This window comes from Elaeis guineensis, chromosome 12 (genome assembly GCF_000442705.2).
Source record: "Elaeis guineensis isolate ETL-2024a chromosome 12, EG11, whole genome shotgun sequence".
In the NCBI taxonomy this organism is placed as follows: domain Eukaryota; kingdom Viridiplantae; phylum Streptophyta; class Magnoliopsida; order Arecales; family Arecaceae; genus Elaeis; species Elaeis guineensis.
Genome location: NC_026004.2, coordinates 82,750,674 through 82,765,417, shown reverse-complemented (window position 1 = coordinate 82,765,417; position 14,744 = coordinate 82,750,674).

Below are 14,744 nucleotides of genomic sequence, written 5' to 3'. Positions count from 1 at the left end.
CCTCCGCTCCCCCTGTTCTTTCTCTTCCTCCCAAGCTCTCAAGTGGTGGACTCTGAGACCGAAGTTCCATGGTGGTGCCTATTGACCACCATGGTGATGACATAGACCACGGCCACGGCCACGGCCAGTGATGGTCATGGAACAAAGCAAGAGGAAGAAGGTCATGAAACAAAGTATTCTCAAACCCAAACCAGTGGCTTGCCAGTCCAAAATGGCAGAAACGGAGATGACTATGAGGCCGGAAAAAGGAAGATAAGGAAGAGTGGAGTTGGTACCTCAGTCAGGCGCCACCCCAGGCGTGATTCCGGCAATCTATTTCCGCCAAAATCCAAGGAGAAACTCAAAGGAAAAATCCGAGAATAAAGAGGGATTTCTTGAGGAATTTTTGATGGAATCCCAGGGAAAAACCCAAAGCAAAGCTCGGCAAATCGGTAGAAATCCCTTGAGAAATTGGTGATGGAGTCCAAGGGAGAAGGAAAGAAATCCTTTTTATAGATGGGATTGTAGGATTTGATTAGGATTTTCTTGTCCTAGGACTCCTAATAGAAGTCTTCCTTTCCGTGATCATACGCCAAGCACTGGTTCAGGCTGTCCCATGGAATATTACATATATTTTATCCAAACACAACTTTTGGCAAAAAGTAACTTATGTAACAGAAAAGTAATTTTCAGACAGTTACCAAACACTACTTCTCAACTTAAAGTAATTTTCCCATAAGTTACTCGTAGAAAATAATTGTTTAACTTGTTACTTAAAGTCATTCATAAGTAATCCCAAATGATCCTAAGGATGAAGTACACCTGACATGTCTTACAAAAGTCAATAGCTTTCACTTTACCTGTGCCTAGCCTCAATTATTTTGCCGGGGCAATCTTCCACTTACAATGTCATAATGAAAGGGAAATGAATATTTCAAGGTGTGTTATTTATCTCTCTTATGTGGGGAAAAAAAAATCCAACATGCATATAGCAGATGTAAAAAATAAAAAGTTAAATCAATTAAGAGGGAACTAAATCGGAAAATCAAGAATTTCATATTTTTCGGTATTTTCTACAACACAATTTTAGTTCATAAAAATCAATAGAGTATAGTGACATTTAGCTACCTAGTATTCTATGCTCATTTCTTATTGTAGCAATATACAAAAATATCAATGTTGAATCGAACTCACTTGGTGTTCTTTCGCTTATCAAAGATCAATGCTCTTCTCATCACCTTTCAATGAGAGTCTTCTCAGCAGCGATTGGAGTGTTCATTTTTGACATATCCTATTGATCTTCATCTTTTTTGTTAATGGCATATATCAGCTTGTAGTTGTTTTATTTTCTCATTCTCTTCTATCAAAAAAGTAATACACCGATGAAGTGATAAGATATCATAATTGCCAAATATGTATGTAGTAAGTAAATACAAATGTATTTAGAATCAGATAATTAGATTGGACCTAATAAGAGCTTCTTGAAAAACCATAAGCATATCCCTAAGCTCCTAAAGCTGTACTGCCAAGTGGAAAATAATTATGGATGGCTCTTATATTTACTTTGTCAACAAAGTCACTCGCTTGAAGCAGGAAATATAAGAAGAAGAAAAAAGAATTGACCTCAATAGTTGATCGAGCTAGGGTTGAAAATGGATTAGGCTGGGTCGGGCCACATCTCTACCCAAATCTGGTCCGAAATATTTTTTTCAGACTTCGGGCTGGGCTTAGGTCTGAAAAAAATTTAAAACATAAGGTCCGAGCCCGACTCGAGCCCAAGCCCAGCCCGAATCCAATCAGACCGGCCCAATCTCGAGCCTAAGCCCAAGACCCTGCCCAACCCCCTCCCTCTTCCCTCTGTTTCTCCCTCCTTCCCCCCTCTCTCTCTTGCGAAACTTCCATATACTTCACTACCTCCCTCCCCGATTACCGGCCCTCTCCTCCCCTCTGTCGGAAAGGGAGAGGTTGTGAAGTCATCGCGGGAGATCCCATCGGTGAGATCGAGGCCGTTGAGGGCGAGGAAGACCATGACGCTGGAGTCATCGCAGGAGATCCCGCCCTAGTCACAGGGGCAGGTGGAGGATCCTTTCGGTAGGTGCTTCTAGGAGTCGATGACGTCGGAAGGGGGTCGGTGCAGATGCTGTTCTTGAACTCCAGGAGGAACAGAATGTCGTCGGAGGGCGCGGCGACGGAGAGCCGGCTGATGAAGGAGAAGACTGCATGGAAGACGAACATCAGAGGACCGGATATCATCGGACGATAGACCGCGTGGTGCTCTCTGCTCTGCCAATCTCCCAAGAATCGGACGAGGATGGGTTGGGGTAGTTTTTGGACGGCGGACAGACAAGATTGGTGGTGGACGGATGAAACTAGGGCGCAAGGAGCGATGGGGGAAGACTAAAAGATGGGTGCATCAAGTGGAAAAGGGATTTTAAGCAACTGGATGGATGAATCGATTTGAAATTTTAAGGTGAATCCTAATTGATTAAGATTGGACTAACTATTGATTGAGTTAAACTCTTTTAGAATCAGATTTGACTGGACTATTAGGTTTTTTATAGAATTTTTCGGGTTATTGATCGGACTGAGATTCGGACTCAGGCTCGGACCAGATCGGATCGGATCAAAGATATGTCCGAGCCCGATTTGAAAGACAAACGAATCCTATATTGAGACCCAAATCTGACCTGAATTGTTTCGGGCCAAACCCAAAGCCCAATTCAAAGTCAGCCCGGCCTGATGGGCCTCGAGCCGGCCCGAATCCAGTTCCAATCCTTGGTCGAGCTAACAAGAATAAATTTGCTGACTTTAACCATAACTAGCTAGACTAGCGTCTGTTGTTATTCTTATCATAGGGCCCCCAAATTGATACTTTGCTGCCTCATTATGCAGCAGAACGCAAGAAAAGAAGTCTAACACAACCGTTGAGATTGAAGTCTAATTAGGAGAACATAAAATCAACACTATTTTTCATTTTTTATTTCTTTTGGGACTGTCCAGGCTTTGTACGTGGAAACTGGTAATCCTTGCTGGTGACATTATTATGCAGAAGTCCTTCCTTTTGACTTTACACCTTTTGATTCTTCATCAAGCCCCACCCTAGAAGTCATTCCTTCCCTCCTGGCACTGTCATCTCAATTCACTCGCATTATTCTTTTCTTGCGTTCTGCTGCACAATGGGCAAGCAAAGTGTCAATTTGAGTGCCCTACGAGAAGAATAACAATAGACGCCAATCTAGCTAGTTATCGTTAAAACCAGCAAATTCATTCTTGTTTGCTCGACCAGCTATTAAGGTCAATTCTTTTTTCTTCTTCTTTTCTTACATTTCTTGGTTCAAGCAAGCGAGTGACTTTGTTGACAAAATAAATATGAGAGCCATCCACAATTATATTTCACTTGACAGTACGGCTTTAGGAGCTTGTGGATATGCTTATGTCTTCAGGAAGCTCTTATTAGGTCCAATCTAATTATCTGATTCTAAATACATTTGCATTTACTTACTACATACATATTTAGCAATTATGATATCTTATCATTTCACTGATATATTACTTTTTTGGCACAAGAAAATGAGAAAATAAAACAACTACAAGCTGATATATGCCATTAACAAAGGATGAAGATCCCTAAGATGTGCTCCAAACCAGATCCATATCATCATGAGAATTGAGAAGCTCCCCATTTAGCTAAAGCAATCTGCTCACTAGTTGGCCTCCCTGAAAATATGTCAGAAACGGAAACTCCAATCTCTGCTGAGAAGACTCTCCATAAAAGGTAATGAGAAGAGAATCAATCTTTAATAAGCGAAAGAACATCAAGCGAGTTCGATTCAACAATGATACTTTTTAATATTGCTACTAGTAAGAAATGAGCATAGAATACTAGATAGCTAAATGTGATTATACTCTATTGATTTTTACGAATTAAAATTGTGTTGCAAAAAACACCAAAAAATATCAACATGATTCTCGGGATCACATAAAATTGATCCCACTATATTTTTCTCTATTAGTTTGATTCTATTTCGAATATAATTATTTTCTTTTATTAGTCTGATTCTGTATCAGTGATTAATTATTTTACTTGTATGGTGTTTACACATTATTATAAATAGCTCCTAAAATGTATGTAATAAAATTGAAATATAGATGAATAATAAAATTCTTTTTCCTCTTCCTCTTCCTCTCTTGTTTTTTTTTTTTCCATAATTATTTTTAACATAGTATCAGAGCCACCACCATCATCTTTATTTCCTTGTAGATCCTCTACTTGCAGTACATTAGCAGATCATCCATTTTTTAATAGATGATCTGAAAATCCTTTATTTTTACATGAATCCGCAGTCATTCTTTGCCATCTTTTCTTTTTATTTTGATGTTTTTCTATCTATGGTTTCTTTGCCTCTCAGGATGTTTTGCCATCCAATTTGAGACTTTTTTCCTCATCTGACACATGTCGAGATACTCTGCACTCCAAAGACTTTCGAGCTGCAAGCGGGACAATTGGATCGCAGGTCGAAAGATCAGCAGTTATCCGATCTGTTGGGCCATATTTTGTCCAACTGGCAACATGTCCAGCATAGAGTGATGTGGCATCATAGCTCAGCCATCCGAACCCCTCGACCCTATCAATGGTGTGAGGCCCCTTCGATAGCTCCAGACTTCGACTTCGGTCTAATCGCTCAAAAAGCATCAACCAACCCTGGCCAACAATAAACATTGGCCGCCAACGGATGTCACCAAGAGATTGGAAGCTCAACGAGCATGACATCGTCAAGCTCTAGCTAATCTCATTCAATTCTGCCCCAACTTCCTACGTATCGATCTTTGGCTCAGACAATATGAATCTCCTTAGCGTATAGAATCTGCCACATCAGCAGTCTATTATGGTAGTCCACTACACCACGAACATGGGCAACGACACTATAATAACCTACTATCTTGGCCATTTGATAGCTACTTCTCTAACTCTGACAAGCTCTAACAACCTATCAGATTTTCTCCTATAAAAGAAAGGAAGGGGGAAAGAAGGAAAGGATCCGAAAAAAACTCCCACCATTTTCTTCCTTCTCTGTTCTCTTCTCCTCAAACCCTAATTGACTTAAGTATTGAAGGGTCTACCACTAGAGAACCCCCATCATTTCTCCTTCTCTAGTGTGTAGACTTGATTTTGCAGGTCTACGATGCTCAAGTCAGCATCTGACTACTTCAGCTTAGTAGCCAAATCCGCTCCTCATCTCTACATCAACGGTCCTTTGAGGAAGAGTAGTAACAAAATGGCACTAGAGGAAGAGCAATTACCCCATTTTTTGAAGAAAGACGGTGAGAACCCATTCCCAAAACTATCTCACCATATCGCGTCGACAATCTTTGCTGCATAGTAATTTCAATGAATGGAGCACTGGAGACAAGCTCCCTAACAGCCCGCTACCATCCATCCGACTCCATCGCTTTCAGTATTTTGTATAGGTAAGTAATGAACAATCTTTTCGAGATATTTCTGTTGGATTTGTGCCCTAGAAGCCAATTATTGGCTGATACATTATATGATTCTAGGACCTAAACTGGTACTTGTAATCTTTTTATTATCAATAAAGGATATTTTCATTCCAATCATGTATATGTGTCCATGATTTATCGTAGAAATTAATAAAAATAATTTTTATATATTCTTAAAGAGTTAAGAATTTGAGACATATATTAATTAGTGGTTAATTTCTAAATGCTTCCAATCAACGGATCGTCACGGAAGACAATGATCAATCCATTTGAGATCGGTGCATGGTTCACCTCCCTTATGAGCAGATGAGTCTTAGATCTGTGGTGTAGAGACACTAGGATGAAGGTGCAGATGGTTGTTAGAGAATAACTTGCACTGAGCATAATCAATACGAGAACCACATGGATGTCTACTCACTCGTCAGTAGTCTTCTAGATGCTGCAGTAGTGTGAGTAATCTTTTGACCTGCGGTATCATTAGCTATTCGCAGCGAAGTTATTGGATTTGACTGTATGTTTTCTTGGTTTCTAGCCATTCGGGTTCTTGCTGTATCTATTGGCTTCAGTAGGTTCAGGTTCGCTATTTAGAGTAGGATGCACCTAGATAGAATCTATTGACTTTGGTAGAAAAGGAGAAGTCCTATACAATTTGCAAGACTGAGTTCAAAAAATTTTTGATCAAAGTAAGTGTAAATACTGGAAAAGAATTTTTACGAGATTCACAAATGAACTTGAGTCAAGTCAATTTAGCATACGACTGATGATGGAGTCTGACGAGTTGTCCATAACCTTCATCAAATCGAGACTCACGATAGAAGAACTAAATTATACGATAACTACACCTAAGAGTTTGTATTTTTATTCTAATGGGTTGTCACTACATACTGCTATGTGTCACTGGTGGATTGTGAGACTCATCGGGTATTATCTTGATGATCGATGGCCCTCGAAGGGTAGAATTGAAAATATTTCAATCCATCGAAAAGAGTTTTATGATATTGTGATAGAGATCACAGTATATCTCACTATCAGATAGAATGAAACCTATGGGATCACATATTAAGAGATTTAATCTCGAATTTGTCAATTAGACTTATGAAGTTCCAATTGGGTTAGGATTTATTGAAATCCTATTAGATTTATGAGAATCATGCTAGCACATGGTTAAATCTAATTCTTCTCAGAACTTCGATTCGATCAAGTCCATAGCCTTGAACCTAATCTAAATCCATTTGAATTTAATCAGACTCTTAATTATGGGCCCAAAAGGATTTGATTAAGTCAATTAGTTGACATAATTTTCCTAACTTATCTCTTCTTTATCTCCTGATTATCTCTAAGTGTACATGTGGAATAGATGGAAGACTGGGTGGTGCATTCTTTTCTTTTTGAAAAATTTTGGGCACCAAATCCTTGAGGGGCCACCTCCTCTTATGTGTCATGGTATGGAGGAGAGAGAGTGGGGTCCACGCCACATCTCTTTTGGCTAGAGATCCCTTTGTGGGGTAACTACCTGACAAATATTCCTTGATGCCTCTTGTATATACTTTAAGGGGCTGATTAATTACCATTTATATTTGGTTTTATTTGGCATAAATCAGATTAAAAAATGTAGAAGATTCTTATGAGATAAGGATCTACCTTTTTAAGATGATTGGGTTTCTCATATGTGTCAGGACAGTGTCTATTTAAAGGGAGGACTCTAGGATTTTTTATGTGGTTGAATTTTTTATCAAGAAAAATCTTCTCTCCCTTCTCCACACCTCCTCTCCTCCCTCTCTTCCTTTCCACACCCAAAAGTTGGGTGCCTCTCTTCCACATGCCCAAAAGCAGTGTTCGTGACTTGGAGATTGTAGATCGAGGAGAAGAAGAAGAAAGCTGCAGATCAAGAAGTTGATCTCATAGTTAAGATCAAAGGAGTTGATCAAAGTTCAAAGACTGAGATTCTTCTTGAGAAGAAGTATCTTTTACGAGGAGAAAGAAGTTTGAGATTGATCTTGGTGGATACCCATAGAAGTCGGATACATGTGTGGCTCAACCTTTTATGAATCCAAGATCATCAAAAGTGGTGAATTTCTATCCGTGCAAAAATAATGAGATCTAATCTCATAATTATTTCTTAATTTTAGATAATTGATTTATTTTTTTTCTGGGCTTGGGTAGGTTTAGATCTGATTTTTGTATGTGGGGTTAAAAGGTTTAACCCATTTTATTTCCGTTGCATGTTTTTAAAGTTTTAAAATCTACACATGCTGTCTATCTGATTTTCTAATAGTGGTATCGGAGCCAGGTTTAAAAAACTCATATGGTCTAATTTTTAGAATATATCTAAAAATTTTAATGATTTAAAATTAATTTTGTACTGATATAAGATTGTCCTAGCACAAGATTGATCGATTTTAAAAATTATATTCAAAATAATTAAATCAAATCTTTTAGATCTGAAAATTAATATATGCGATATGTTTAATTTATGTTTAGATCTGAAATTAGAATAATTAAAAATTCACATCAAACTGATATAAGATTGTCCTAATATAGAGTTTATCCCTTATATTATAAAGGTTGTCCTAGTTTGATGTGAATCAATTTTTAAAATATTTTAATCATTATTTTAGATCTAATTTTATACATATTTGATATATGTAAATTTAGTTTTAGATCTGAAATTAATGTATATGTGATATATATTTGATTTAGATCTGAAACTACATATATTCGATATATGAAACTAGGTTTAGATCTGAAACAGTTTCAGGATTATAAGCCATTAACTGCATGCAAAGAAATATAATCTAAAAATTATTTTTAGATCTGAAATTGTGTTGTTGCATGTGGGTATGGGTTGAACAAATTAGGTCGAAGTGATCAAACTACAATTAGAGTCTAATTGATTAGATCAGGCAAGAACTCATTTTCGATTTTGAGCAGTTGATTGAACCTAATCGATGGATGATTAGGATTAGATCAAAGGGGCTCAAAGTTGACTTTAGTTATAGTTGGTCGCATCGATTCATATTTTGATGTGAGTTGATTGACTCAAGATCAAATTTGGCTCAGTGGTTCAGATCCATTTCAATAAGTTAATCTAATCAATTCTAATCGATCAATTTGGTGTCTAAGATAAGTATTTAGATGGTGGTTATTTAATTGATTCCGTTGTCTGACCTGACCAATTTTGATTGGTGTCTAAGGAAAGCAATGGGGGGACCCCCACGCATCTTAACTTACCTGGCCATCTTGAGAGATTTAGTTTCATGTTAGGTTACTTATTGACTCGAGTTCACCTATGCCAACTAGGCTGGTTGGATATATTGATGTACTGACCTAATTTAATTAGTTAGATGTCAGATCTGCTGATTTAGAAGAGACCTAAACTCAAATCTCTTCATTAAATATTAAGTCTAGAGTTCTTCCATCGTTGTAGAGATGCGGGTGCCTTCCTGACATTGATCATTCTCGATTGGTTATAGTGGTTCGATTGCATCAAGAAGGTACAATCACTCTATTAACATATGATGTCTCGGGGTAGAGATGGGGTTGGACCTAATAACTATTAGGTGAGGGTCTCAATGATAACTTTGCACCTGCTGGTGAATGATGGGTCTGACTGAACTAAGGAATGTGCCAATAACTATTAGGTAAGGCTACAGGACTTAGAGACCAAGCCCACTGCATCTTGCTTAGTGAAGCAATGGACAAAGAGTTATCCACTCATTGGTCTGTACTCACCAATAACTGTTAGATAAAGTGTGTATAGATTAATGGGATAGCAGTACCCATTTGAAATCGATCACGTATAGGTTTTAGTTTTTCACCCAAGGAGTGTGGGAGATTCGAGAAAATAGTAGGAACTTTTGTTTGTTTTTAAAGTTCTTAGAACAAATATTTTTATAAGTACAAAATCTAACTAGAAACTATTCTCTCTGTGGATAATCATATCGAGTTCAAACCTCTTAGTCTGAATCTTTAATACAAATAAGTTAACCAGCATCAATTACAAAGATTGGCTCTGAAATTTGAGAATTGTTCTTAATTCTGAAAAACTCACCCATGTCCTCGATCAGGAAGCACCTGCATTACCTACTTGCCTATCTGCTGATCAACAAGCTATACTTGAGAAGTGGATGGACGAAGATAACAAGGCGAAATGCTATATCTTAATGTCCATGTCCAATGATCTTCAGCAGCAACATGAAGATATGAGAACTACCAGAAAGATACTGGTTCACCTGCAAGAGTTGTATAGTGAACAGAGTCGCACAACTCATTTTAAGGTCTTCAGAAGATTTTTTAGAGTGAAAATGCATGATGAGCAGTCCGTCAATGATCATTGTTTGATAATGATCAAGGATATAGAAGAGCTTCAGAAGTTTGAGATGAACATGAACAAGGAATTGAAGATGGATCTGATCCTCCAGTCTCTTCCTGATTCATATGGGTAGTTCATCATGAACTACCATATGAATAAGATTGATGCCACTTTGTCAGAGTTATTGAATATGTTGGTGACTGAAGAAGGCACCTTGAAGAGTTCAAGGGGCACAGTTCTGGCTATGGAGCGAGCTTCCTCCAAAAGAAAATTTTCTTTTAAGAAGAAGAAAAAGCCCGTAAAGAAGCAGAAGAATGAGGTCAAACCCAAGAAATAGGTTCTGAAGAAGGCCAACGACAAAGAAAAATATTTTCATGATAATATCGAAGGCCACTGGAGAAAGAACTGTCCGACCTATCTGACGACTGTCAAGAGCAAGAAGAAAGATGAGCCTTCTGAAGATATATCTGAGTTGCTCGTTATTGAAACTAATCTAACAGTTTTCTCTTCTTTTAGTTGGGTTCTTGATTCTGGTTCAAGTGCTCATTTGTGCACTTCAATGTAGGATCTTGTAGAAGTTAAGGGGCTGAGGGAAGGTGAGATCACTCTCCAGGTCGGCAATGGAGCAAGGGTTGCTACTGTGGCCATTGGGATCTATCCTCTACGACTACCATTAAGATTTAGTTTGCTTTTGAAAGACTATTTCTCTGTACCTGTAGTCAGTAAAAATTTAATTTCTATCTCTGTACTGACATAGGATAATTATAATTTTTATTTTAATAAAAATATATGTTCTATTTATTTTGTAAATAAACTTATAGCACGTGCTTTCCTGATTGATGGTCTTTACTATTTGCATACAGATGCAAGTGTAAACATTAACGAGCAAATAGTGAATACCATAAGATCTAAGAGATCTAGAGATAGAATCAGCCAAAAGTATCTGTGGCACCTAAGGCTAAGTCATATTAGAGAAGACAGACTCAACAAACTGAAAAAAAATGATCTTCTTGAACTATTAACTTTCGAGTCTTATTCAGTCTGTGAATCATGTGTTCAAGAAAAAATGACCAAGCTGTCCTTTGTGGGATAAGAAAAAAGGACCACTGAGATATTAACCCTGGTACACATTGATGTGTGTGGTCTATTTCATATACAAGTCAGGGGTGGCTATATCTACTTCATAACCTTTACCGATAATTATTCACAATATGGATTTTTGTATCTGATGCACCGAAAATCTGAAGCCTTTGAAAAATTCATAGAGTTTAGATATAAAGTAGAAAAATAGATCGAAGAACTCATAAAGATTCTTCAATCAGATCGAGGAAGCGAATAGCTTAGTAGAAAATTTCGAGCCTATCTTAAAGATAATGACATAGTCTCACAGTGGACACCTCCAGGAATGCTTCAACTCAATGGGGTATCTGAAAGGAGGAATCAGACCTTATTAGATATGGTCTAATCTATGATGAGCTTCACAGACCTTCCTGACTTTTTCTGAGGATATGCTTTGCTTTCTGCGATTCATCTCTTGAATTGAGTTTTCTCTAAATCTGTTCCTATCACACCATATGAATTATGGCATGATAAGAAGCCAACTCTTGGATACCTCAAGATTTGGAGATGTCTAGCCCATGTCAAGTGACAGCAAGTGGACAAGTTAGAGGCTAGATCCTTTAGGGCTCATTTTATAAGATATCCTAAGAAAATCATGGGATACTACTTCTATCTTTCTGAGGATCACAATGTGATTGTGAGCTGTCATGTCGTCTTCTTGAAAAAAGAGTTTATCCAAGATGGAGGCAGTGGGAGGAAGATTGAGCTCGAAGAGAAAGTCTCTGAAGAGCATCGAGTCGAAGAACCTGAACCCAATAATAAGTTAGTAGATATGATACCTCTTCCACCTCATAAATCATGTAGGATCTCTCATCCTCCTGAAAGATATTTAGGTATTCTTATAGAGGATTTAGAGGAAGCATTCCTTATGGGAGATATGGACATTAGGAATGATCCCAAAATCTACGATGAGGTAATGTTAGATGTAGACTCTGAGAAATGGATGGATGCGATGAAGTCAGAAATTGACTCCATGCATTCCAACCAGGTTTGGTCCTTAGTAGATCCACTTGAAGGTATTGTACCTATTGGGTGTAAATGGATTTACAAAAGGAAGATTGGATCGGATGGTAAAGTAGAGACCTATAAGGCAAGACTAGTTGCGAAAGGTTATAGTCCATGCGAAGGCATCGACTATCATGAAATATTTTTGTCCGTAGCCATGTTGAAATCCATCCGTACTCTGCTTGCCATAGCAGCATTTCATGATCATGAAATTTGATAGATGGATGTAAAAACTGCCTTCTTAAATGGATATCTTGAGAAAGATATTTATATAGAGCAGCCTCTGGATTTCACGTCCAGTGATAGTGATCACAAGGTATGCAAGCTGCAAAAGTTCATATATGGACTTAAGCAAGCATCTCGAAGTTGGAACACTCACTTCAACGATATGATCAAAATGTTTGATTTCATCAAAAATGAGGAGCTGTGTATGTACAAAAAAGTCAGCGGGAGCGCTGTCACATTTCTCGTATTGTATGTGACATCCTCCTGATTGAGAATGATATTTTCATGCTGACATCGGTCAAAGTATGGTTGTCGAAAGAGTTTGCCATGAAAGATCTAGGAGAAGCTTCCTATATTCTTAGTATAAAGGTCTATAGAGATAGATCTAAGAGAATGATAGGACTTTCACAGCATATCTACATAGAGGAGGTGCTAAAGAGGTTCAGTATGAATAATTTCAAGAGGAGTCTTTTATCCCTTAGACATGGCATTCATCTCTCCAAGAAGATGTGCCCTGACACACTTGAAGAGATCCAGCCCATGAGCAAGATCCCTTATACTTCGATAATAGGGAACCTTACATATGTCATGTTATGTACACGTCCTGATATAGCACTCGCCGTGAGTGTCATGAGTAGATATCAAATGAATCTAGGTGAAGAATACTGGATTACTGTTAAAAATATCCTTAAGTACTTAAGAAGGACTAAGGATTTGATGTTGGTCTTTGGTGAAGGATTGGAGCTGAAAATTGAGGGATACATTGATTCAGATTTTATGACTGATGTCGATGATAGAAAGTCTACATCAGGGTGTATCTTCTTGTGTAATGGTGGTGCAGTTAGTTGGAAGAGTTTCAAGTAGCCGATCATTGCAGATTCGACCATGAAAGTCGAGTACATCGCTGCCTCTGAAGCTACTAAGGCAGTCTTTTGGTTCAAGAAGTTCGTTGCAGAGCTGGGTGTGATGCCATCAGATGTCATTACACTGCACTGTGACAACATCGATGCCATAGCTCTCGCTAAGGAGCCCAGGTTTCACCAGAAGTCCAAGCACATAGAGCGGCGGTTTCATTTCATATACGAATACCTTGAGAAGAAATTTGTCGAGATGCAGAGAGTCGACTCTGTGCTGAACATGACGGACCCGCTAACCAAGCTTCTCAGCCAGCAGAAGATCGAAGCTCACTTTGAGAAGATGGGTCTTAGGTATATGGCCAATTGGCTTTAGATCAAGTAGGAGTTTATTAGATTTGTGTCCTAGAAGCTAATTGTCGGCTGACACATTATATAATTCTAGGATCTAAACTTGTACTTGTAATCTTTTTATTATCAATAAAGGACTTTTTCCTTCCAATCATATATATATGTCCATAATTTATCTTAAAAATTAACAAAGATGATTTTTGTATATTCTTAAAGAGTTAAGAATTTGAGACATACATTAATTAGTGGTTAATTTTTAAATACTCTCGATCAAGGGATTATCATGAAGGATAGTGATCAATCCATTTGAGATCGGTGCACGGTTCACCTCCCTCATTGACAGATGAGTCTTGGGTCTGCGGTGTAGAGACACTGGGGTGAAGGTGCGAGTGGTTGTTAAAGAATAACTTGCACTAAGTGTGATCAACACGAGAACCACATGGATGTCTACTCACTCATCAGTGGTCTTCTCGATGCTGCAGTGGGACAAGTGATCTTTTGACCTGCAGTGTCATTGGCTATTCGTAGCGAGACTATTGAGTTTGACTGCACGTTTTCTTGATCCCTAGCCATTCGGATCCTTACTGTATATGTTGGCTTCAGTAGGTTCAGGTTCGCTGTTTGAAGTAGGATATATCTAGATGGAATCTATTGATCTTGGTAGAAAAAGAGAAGTCGTATGCGATTTGTGAGATTGAGCTTAAAAAATTTTTGGCCAAAGCAAGTTTGAATACTGAAAAAAAGTTTTCACGAGATTTACAGATAAACTCGAGACGAGTCAATCTAGCATATGACTGATGATGGAGTCTGATGAGTTCTCCATGACCTCTGTTAAGTCGAGATTCATGATAGAAAGACTGAATCATACGATAACTGCACCTAGAGATTCATAATTTCATTCTACTAGGTTGCCACTACATACTACTAGGTGTTACTGGTGGATTGTGAGACTCATCGGGTGTCGTCTTGATGATCAATGACCTTCCAAGGGTAGATTGAAAATGTTCCAATCTATTAAAAAGAGTTTCGATGATATTGTGATAGAGATCACAGTATATCTCACTACCAGATAGAATGGAACCTTTGGGGTCATACATTAAGGGATTTAATTTTAAATTTGTCAATTGGACTTATAAAGTTTCAATTGAGTTAGGATTTATAGAAATCCTATTAGGTTTATGAGAACTATGCTAATACATGGTTAAACCTAATTCTTCTCGAAACTTCGATTCGTTCAAATCCATAGCCTTGAACCTAACCTAAATCCATTTGAATTTAATTGGGCTCTTACTTGTGAGTCCAAAAGGATTTGATTAAGTCAATTAGTTGGCATAATTATCCTAATATTATCTCTTCTTTATCTCCTGATTATCTCTAAGTGTGCATGTGGAATAGACGGA